Genomic DNA, 10229 nt, shown 5'->3' with positions numbered 1-10229 from the left:
AGTAGATATATGAAAATTTGTTCAACTTTACTAAACATCAAGGAAATGCAAATTAAAACCACAGTAAGATAATTACCTCACACCTGTTAAGATGGCTTCTATCAAAAAGATAAAAGATAAGTGTTGGAAAGGATGTGAAGAGAAAGTAACCCTTGTACAATGTTGCTAGGAATGTAAATTAGTATAACTATTATGGAAAACAGTATGAAGGTTTTCAAAAGAATTAAAAATAGAACTGCCATATGATCAGCAGTTCTACTTCTGGTGTGTGTACAAATGAAATGAAGTCAGTATGTTGAAAAGAAATCAGCACTTCCATGTTCATTGCAACACTATTCATGGTAGCCAAGATACAGAAGCAATACAAGTGACTGGATAAAAGAAATTGTGGTATGTATACACAATACTATTGTGTCTTAAAAAAAGAAGAAACTCCTGTCATTTGCAATGGCATGGATGAAACTGGAGGACATTATGCTAAATGAAAGAAGCCAGACACATAGAGAAAAATACTGCATGATCACATTTGTATGTGGAATCTAAAAATGTCATGCTTACAGAAGTAGAGTACAATGGTGGTTATCAGAGGGGAGTAGGGAGATAGTGTCCAAGTATACAAAGTTTCAGTTAGTTTTGCAGATTTATTATTTGGCATGATGACTGGTTAACACTGAAACTTACATATTTGAAAATGTCTTAAAAAATACATTGTTTTTTATTGGCTGTACTGGAGATCAAACCCAGGCCTTGCACATAGCTAGGCAAGTACTCTACCACTGAGCTACATTGCCAACACAAGGAAATAAATGTTCTCACCTCTCCCCCTCTCCCCAAAAATGTAAGTATGTGAAGTAATGGATATGTTAATTTATTTGATTTAATTATTTTTACAATGATTACATATATCAAAAATCACTGCATCTCATAAATATATACAGTTAAAAAAGGAAAAGATCAATAAGAGTTACTTGCTCACCACTTTGGGAAAAAGGAAGGGGAGGGAAGAGAAAAGAAAAGAAATTCAGGAAATGACCAAGCAGGACCTTTAACACAATGACCAATGTAACATCTAAGGGTTGACTTCAGAGTATAACTATAAGGAATCTAAAAGTAGGACTTTAAAAAAGGGTGCTTAGTTTCAAAGTGTAGAAATGACTCAGTTCACCTTTGCAGAAAATGACTGAAGCTATGCTCAATTCAGGGGCTAGTTCCCTGCATAATGTGTGTGAGGGGTGTGTTTAATTTTTCAGATTTCAGTCAAATCCTATCTCAGTGAAGATATTTTGATATCTCATTTAGTGCTCAAATTTCTAAGGAAATCCACAGTAAGAAATCACAACAGGAAAAATTTCATTCCCACTTAGCTGCAATCACATCATTTTCTTTCTGGACAAATTTCTATAAATGGCTTGTTCATTAGCCATTGTACATTCATGTTTTTCACTGTCAATAGGTACCCAGAATGGCTCTTTTTGATGAATAATATTGTCTACCTCAAATACATTACTTGCTGCCTACTCTGAATCATTTTTTAAAAAAGAATAGCTCTGTTGGTTCCTAACAATTTTGCCCTTTGATCTTTTTAAATACATTAACATGTATAATCTTGATAATATAAGAGTCCCAAATACTTTTTCAAAGTGCTAATATTAAGAAAAACCAAAACTATATCATCAGTTTCATTTCCTGAAAATTCAGTGGGGCAAGTCACTACTCCACATTTGCACACAGTCCTGACCCTCTTTTTTGCAGGGGTGTGGTCAACAGAATCTGAAGATATATTTCCAGAACCTTTCAGTTGATAATCAAAAGTCAGCTCTTTTCCAGCCTGTATGGTTCTCATGGAAAATAACACAATTTGGTGAAGAAGAGGGTCAAGGTTATGGATGAAAAAACATTGAACACCTGAAGATTCAGGTCACAATTCTGATACACAAAATAAGAAACATTATCAAATTGTGCTGCATCCACTGTGAATTCATCAGATTCATAGTCCAGATCAAAGAGGCAGGTGATTCCTTAGTTGTCATAATAACTGTCCCTACCTCTCCAACATATTCTATGACAAAACTCACTCTTTTAATCTTTGGTGGCACTAGGGTTTCAATTCTGGGTCTCATGCTTGCTAGGCAAGTGCTCTACCACTTGAGCCACTCTGCCAGCCCCTCACTCTTTTGATCTTCACAAGGGTTTTTACACTCCAGCCACAGCTATTGCTAGTTCAAAAGATGCAGAGTGAATATTGTGTGCCTTTTTTGTACAATCCTATTGGGACAATGAGGTCACCTGGAACCATAGATTGAGGTTCCAGGTGAGATTCTAGTTTGTTGGTTCTTATCATGAGCCAAAACAACTTCAGCTTCAGCAAGACAACATTTCTCAAAGAAGAAATCCGTGCACAAATGACCAAAGGTAGCTTCATTTGTAAGCTGGTCCCAGGAGCTGGCTTGTATTCATTAACATAGTAAAAGTTTGAAAGTGAACCCTCCAAGTCAACAGTATTTTCAACAAATATCATTCCTTTCTGGTTCTTTCTTCCGTTGAGTTCATCTTGCTATCTCTTACAGAGTTATCTTTTGTGTAGCTTTCTTGACAATCCACTTATTGTCTTTTGGAAGTATTGCTTTACCTTTCTTTACTTGACATAAATAATTATGCTTGTCATTACAGAATTGCTGAGGAATTAATGGACATGAGATTTTTTGCAAAGGTTCCCAAGTATTTGTACAACCTGGTCATCCTTTCCATTTTACAAGATAATATCCCATATCTTCTTCACGCCTTGGTCCCAGCCACCACCATCTTGTGAAGCTTTCATTCAAACTGACAGAATGGCTCAGCTGGTCCAACACCCTGACCCTGTCCTGCCTACACAGGTTTGGGGGGCCAGGACTGTGAAGCTGGAATACATGAGGTGTCCAAATGTCACTGGGAGCCCTACACCAGTGACGGCAGAGAGTGTTCTTGCCTTGCCCTTTGATCTTGATCATTCATGTTCTAATTTAGTCTATTTTGGCTGAAATTCTTGGAATCTTACAAAATAAAAAATAACATTCTTTGGAAATTTGGTTTACTTACTTATGTAAAGATTGGTACCTATATAAGACTGATTTGCTTGCTTCTTTTCCTGTTTAAAAGACATAAGTGCTTCTTTTCATTAAAAATAAAAGTACTTTTTAATTGTTAAATATGTACCATAACTCTCATTGCAGTTATCACACCATAGACTTCAGAAAATAATCCAAGAAGTGCAGGCCCCAAGCAACAGGTGCCTGGCAAATGTCACTGCCAATCAATCACCTTCCCTTTCCTGATGGATGTGTCCTAATGTTTGGTGAGGCTTACCAATTAACATTGGCCTGATTAGTTTTTAAGTCAAATGAATGCAATGGGATTGGTCACTGCACCACCGTAAACTTGCAATCAATTGATCTGTTCCCATTTTTTATTCATTTAGAAAGTAAATATTTGGAATGACTGTTTTTAGACAATGTTTTTCAAGGGTAATCCATTTCACTGTATATTAATATCCTTACACAGATACATTTAAGCAACCTAAAGACAGTTGGTACAGGTATTCTCAATCCTGGCTGCATGGTCTTGATACCAGGGAAGATACTGTAACGATATTGAGATCTTAGGCCATTGAGAAAAGCTAAATTAGAATCTTGAAGTTGGGGCTCTGACTTTATACAGGTACTTAAAGAAGAATCTCCCCAGGTGTTCTAGCATGTAGATCAGGGCTAGAATCCCTAATTTGGATCAATGTTTCTAAAATCGCTGTTTAAGAGAGCTTTTGTGAACTAATGCAGAAACTTTAAAGCAACAGAGGCTAATAGAAGAAGGGGACTATGAACTAGAGAAAAGGTTAGTTTGAGAAGAATCAATTTAGAAAGTAACACATATGTACATGGAAGCAAAACTAGGAATCTCCCTATATAGCTATCTTAACCTCATCTAGCAAAAACCCCTGGTCCTCCTTATTAATGTTCATACACTCTCTTCAACAAAATTAGAGATAAGGGCAAAACAGTTCCTGCTTAGAAGCAAGGGGGTGGGGGTGTGAAGGAGGGAGTGGAGGGAAAGGGAGGGGTGGGGGGAAGGGGGAAGTAATGACCCAATCATTGTATGCACATAGGAATAAAGGAAATAAAAAAAAAGAAAAGAAAGCTCCTGTGTACTTGCCTGGGGAACCTGTTAAATGTACCTTCCCCAGCACCATCCAGACCTACTGCCAAAGAAGAGCTTGAAACCTGCACTTTAGCATGAACTGTAAATGCACACAAAAGTTGGAAATTTACTGCTCCATGTGCTTGCTTTTCGTATAAACCAATCTTCCTAGGTAAAATTAGTTCTTTTCATTCTCACCACAGCCCTTAACCCTGGGTTCTGACATTAATATTACACAGGTGAGAAAACAGAGGCAAGGTTCCCAAGGTCCTATTGCTCCCCTGAGGAAGCAGGCTTTGAACCTATGAAATCAACTTCACAGCCTGTGCACACACAGCCACTCCTCACTAGCTCCAGAGCTCATGTATGTCTCCACACTCTGTGGTGCTTACACATGGCCAGCACGATGGCAAGTCAGTCATTAATTCAGCACTGTAAGTAAGGTGCAGTGCATTGCACAGTACAGAAACTGAGCTGTTCATTCTGAACATCGATGAGGGTTTTGGGGAAGGCTGCGGGAGGCACCAGGCTCTCTCACTGGTCCTCTCAGGCTGGGGAAGGCTTTTCCTGGCAGAGATGGTGGGAAGTATGTGAGGTGCTCAGACAATAGCCAGAGTGCTCTTGGCTTGAGACATTCTGTGGAGGGATTGGATTGGTTGGTGTGTTACCTGTTCTAGCAATCAGTTACTCAACAGATAAATATTTATATCCCAATAATTGGTGGTTTGTGAACAAAGAAGAAAATTTAAAAGTTGAATCTGTAGTCACTACATCCAAGGACTCATCCTCTAGAAGCCACTTACAAGTGCTTTAACATTTTACTTACTAATTTTGATTGGCAAATCCATTATTATGGGATAAAACCTAAATGAGTTAAAGGCTGAAAATGGATAACAAGTCTTCTACCACCCCTGACCATCAATAACACAGCTTCACCTCCAGAAGTAGCCATTGTCCCTCAGCCAGGAGACCTCTGGCCATTTACCACACTTATAGTCACATAATCTGTGTAATTCTTAAAACCCTCTAACTCACTGAGGTTCAGTCCAGGGTATAGTTATATATATCTGGAATTTTCTGAGATACTCATTCAATAAACATCAAATGCCCACTATTTAGTGCCTAGAATAGAGAGAGAAAGATCAGTGAGATACAACATTTGCCCTTAGGGATCTCATAATATAATAAGGTAAACCACCACAAAACAATTATTACAATGCACTGTGGGAAATGTAACAGTAATAAGCTCAGGGCTTTATGAGGATAAGTGGAGGCTAGAGCCCACGCTCTTTCTAGTTCTCATTGCCTCTGGGCAGAGAGGGATGATGAGCTACTAGAGCCCTAGGCTAATGTCATACTTGAGGTGAATTGTATTACTCCAAACTCATTCTTCTTCTCTGAGGCATAATTTCATTCAAATCACCCCTCCTTCTCATACTCTCTTCCATATCTAAATATTTTAGACAGGCATTCACTTGTTATTTCATTGTTAATCACTAATCATGGTGATTATTTCCGTTGATTTGTTTTATTTCTAAAGTAAATGCTCTTACAGTACATATCTAAGCTAGCTGAGCCACAGGATCTTTTTTGCATATAGTATTTACTAACATCTTATAGAACTTGGTCTTGGAACACAGCTGGGATTCTGACAGCTGTTATAAGCCAAAAGTTGTGAGTGTTGTGCCAGTGCGATTCTGAGCTGCATTCTGTTTTAATTCTGTGTGGTCTCACCATGATGTCAATGGATTATGAATATTCACAAAAGTGCAGGTTGCTTAACTCCTCTTACAAAAAACCCATGTGACAATGCGAAGTGAAATGAGCCAGACGCAGAAAGACAAATACTGCATGAGCCCACTTACATGTGAAATCTAAAAAAAATCACTCATAGAACAGAGTATGGAACCGTGAGTTCAGTGGTAAATGTAGAGGAACAAAGGTACAAAATTTCAATTATATGATGAATGAGTTCAAGGGATCTAATATATAGCATGAGTTGCAATTAATATATTAACCTGATTGTGACAATCATTGCACAATGCAGATATACATCAAATCGTGTTGTACCCCATATGAATAAATATACAGGTATATGTTTATTTATAATCTTTACTTGTCAATTAAATATATTCAGATTTTGTAAAGTTTTAAAAAAATAATAGTTTTAAGAGAGTTTCCCAAACTGTGCTCCAAGACCAAGTTCTATAAGATGTTAACAGACACTCTATGCAAAAAAGAATTCCGTGGCTCAGCTAGCTTAGATATGAGAAAATGACCAGGTTTCTTCACTCAAGAAATTCTCAGAGACTTTAATCTGTTGAACACTTGAATTTCCTAGAACATTATTGGGTGCAGTGGTTGTCAATCCTATTTGACCATGAAAACTAGTTTTTCTGCTTGTTCTTTTAAAAAATCTAGTCATTGTCATCTTGGGACATTCACTTTTGTTTGATGACTGGTAGCATCTATTGCAAAAGACTGTGCATGTGAAATGCTCCAATAAGCGGCGCTGCTTCTGAAGAGAAAAGCTCTTGAAAGTTGAATATGTTTATTTATAGTTTGAAACCATCTTCGTGTCACTGAACTGGTAACTTATTGCTGCGCGTTGGCGGATCGTGGAACATACTGAGTTATCCTGTTAAGCTGTGTACCATGCCTTCGTGAAGCCTTGACCATGCATGACTCGGGGCTCCTCCTACCCTGGAGCTGGTCCTTTCCTGTTTGATTCTGCCCCCGCCTTACAGCCCTTTGACTTTTGTTAGCACTCTTCTCTTTCCTCTTCTTCAACAGCTCCTTCTACCTGTAGAGTGATGTGGACAACAGACATTTAACTGTGAAGAAGGCAAAAGCAGATGTAATGGGGAAAAGCTGGCAGAGCAGAGATGGGGATGGGGAGTTAAGAATGAAGACAGAGGAGAGGAACATGTCACCTTGGGCCTCCAAAAGTTAAGTCACTCTTAACTGTTTATTCCTTGGCTGTTTATTATTTATTTTCATGGTTGGATATGGTGTTGTATGGCATGAAAATCACCTTAACCCCAGACACCAGAAGTCTATATTGTAGGGAAGGGTTTGGCAATGAAGAAAACATTGTCAATGTCATTGAAATGACAAGAAACTATTTTGGAAATACCTCAAGAAAGTTCTAACCAGACAAGCTTTTGCTTTTCTTTGTCACATCCTCCACCATCTGCAGTCTTAGGTTACGCTCCTGTAAAGAACAAAGCTACATTTGACCTCTTTCTGTAGACCATCTCGCTCCGTTGTTAAGAATGAGAAAAAAGACTGTGAAGGAAAGAAATGGCTCAAAAGCTCAAAAAATAGCAATAGATGAGTGGAATACAAGAAGCTGTGGACAGAAATGAGTAGACTTCAAAAGAAAGCCTTTCTGTGGCTCATTAGTTAGGATTACATTCAGGTGTGAGTGACAGAAAACCCATGATAACAGAGGTCTAGACAAGATTGAATTTTATTTCTCTCTCATGTGGAAGTGTGGGTAGGTGGTCTGGGGCTGCTGTGGTATTCCACATTCCTTCTTTCTCTTCTATTAGAAGCACAGCATCTACCACCTCATCCTTCAGAGGGTTAGTGTCTGCGCTCCAGGCATAGGATGGTGGAAGGAATTTTGAAAAGTAAGAGACAAAAGGGCACATGTATGCTGCTCTTTCGGGAAGGTTTCTGAAGCAATGACACAACATTCTGCTTAGGATGCATTGACCAAAACTTACTCCACGGCTTACCTATCTTCTGTAGAGTCTGAGAAATGCAGTCTTTATTCTAGGCAGCCGTATGTTCAGCCAAAAGTTGAGCTCATTTACCGTGGAGAAAGGGAGTAAGTGATAGTAGGGGAGGGTGGTCGGCCATGTAAATTACTCACAAAAATAGTTGACCTCTCATTTGCCATTAGCATCTGCTTCAGGGGATGAAATACAAGCCAGAACCTTAAAAGCCAAGCAGTAGTTAGCCATGTCCTCTTTACCATCTACCACAAGACTGGTGATGTTTCAGTTAGAGGCTTTTCAGGAGGGACGATGACATGGAGCCAAGCTGCAGCTGGCCTGTCAGACATGAGACACAAGTGGAAAATAAGCCTTTGAGATTGCAAGCCCCTGAGATTTAGGGGTCTTTTGTTACAGCAGCACAGCCTACCTCAGTGACTCTCCAGATGCAATCCAAACCACCAGCATCAGCATCCTTTGGGAATTTGTTAGATTCTCATCCCCATCCCAGACCTCCTGAATTAGAAATGCGAGCAGCGTTCTACACTCTGGAGGGGATTCCAAAGGGAGCTAAAGTAGAAGAGCCACTGCCCTGCTACAGGGAGGACTGTCTCTATCACACATAGGCTTGACTGTCTGCCTTGTATAGGTAGGCACAGAGAAGAGGGGCTGCCGTGAGTTCCTTGTAAGAGGAGACACAGAAGAAGCACATTTCATAACTATAAGAATGGAAGTGGCATCTCCTTAGGTATTTTATTTTATTTTTTGTAGCTATTACAAGTGAGTGCTTTCTTAATTTCTTTTTCAGGTACTTCACAACTGGCACATACAACACTAATGACATTTGTATCCTGAAACTGTACTGAATTTGTTTCTTAACTCTAATGCCCTTTTTTTGGTGGAGTCTTTTGGATTTTGTGTATCTACATGATCATGTTGTTTGCACACAGGGACAATCTGATTGCCCTTTTTCCAATTTGGATGCTCTTTGTATCATTTTCTTGCCTAAATGCTTTGGTTAGGACTTCTAGGACTGTGTTGAACAGAAGTGGTAAAAGTAGGCCTCCTTACCCTGATGCAGATCAAGCCTTTCCTAGTCACGCTGGCGTTAGCTATGGGTTTGCCATCTATGGTCTTTATAGTATTGAGGTTCTTTTCTTATATATCTAATTTATTGAGAGGTTTTTTTTTTTTTAATCCGGAGGGGATGTTGAATTTTATCAGCTTCTTTTTCTGCATCTGTTGAAATGGTTATATGTCCTTCATTCAAATGGTCAATCTGTCCTTCACTCTGTTAATGTGGTATATCATGCTTGTTGATTTGTGAATATTGGATCATCCTTGCATGCATAGAAGAAGTAGCATTTACTGCTACCTGGCATGACTTTAGCCCTAAGGGAAGAGCCTAGAACGACAGAAGTAAATAGATCACAAAACTCTTCACTCCACTGAAGAAATTAGTCAATGTAATAAATGAAGCAGATTTCCCATATCTTTAAAGCTGCAGGAGTAAAGTGATAACCTTTAAAAAAATGTTCTTTCAAGATGAGCATGATGGTACATGCCTGTAATCCCAGCACTTATGAGGCTGAGATAGAAGGATGATGAGTTCGAGGACATCCTGTGCTATATAGTAAGAAAAAAAAAAAACTCAAATCTATTTTCTATTTCTTTGATTCAAGAGTAGTCTATTATCATAGAGTACACACTAACCACTAAAACAATGTATCTAAAACACTAAAGTAAATTTCACTATTAAATGATCTGCATCTGATTTTTCCCAGATGTTGTGATCTCAAGATAGTTGAGAAACCTTAGCGTGTTCTAGATATGGCTAACAAATTACACTGTGAATTCTTAAGTGTGGCTCAATCTAACACCTCTGCCTACTGCCCAGAGCAAGGCCTGAGACTGGTGCAGAGATTGCTGGGATATAGCTATGCAGATCTGAACATGAACAATGGACATACCACAGTAGGTCTCTGGTGCTCCTGTCAGAACTTTCTGCATTATCTGCATTGCTCTGGTCTACTGGACAGAATTCCATACTCTAAACCTTTCCTAAAAGTCTTTCTGGGTCTCAGGACTGTAAGTTAGATGATTACACAGATTAGAACTAACACATATTCTGGCAAGCTGTTCATCTAGATGTAGGCTTTATCTCAACACTGCCAACCTAAAAGTGTGAACACCATTGACACTAGTGTTAGGAGATGTTTGTAGAAATTAACCTTCCATAGGATAGCAAAATGATACATATGGTAGAAAAGTACTGCTAGTGTCCATCTTACTGCAGGAAACTGAGTGTTTTTCCCCCTCTGTTGTGCTTTTGTGGGA

General features: G+C 38.8%; 1 pseudogene; it reads right to left on the bottom strand.

Annotated features, from left to right (window-relative positions):
* Window positions 1–1591: 1591 nt before the first annotated feature.
* Window positions 1592–2768, bottom strand: LOC109676548 (histone-lysine N-methyltransferase SUV39H2 pseudogene; annotated as a pseudogene).
* Between the last annotated feature and the right edge of the window lie 7461 nt (window positions 2769–10229).

Source organism: Castor canadensis, chromosome 4 (genome assembly GCF_047511655.1).
Source record: "Castor canadensis chromosome 4, mCasCan1.hap1v2, whole genome shotgun sequence".
Classification (NCBI taxonomy): domain Eukaryota; kingdom Metazoa; phylum Chordata; class Mammalia; order Rodentia; family Castoridae; genus Castor; species Castor canadensis.
The sequence above is the reverse complement of the archived record's forward strand: the minus strand, read 5'-3'. Positions and strand labels throughout refer to the sequence as shown.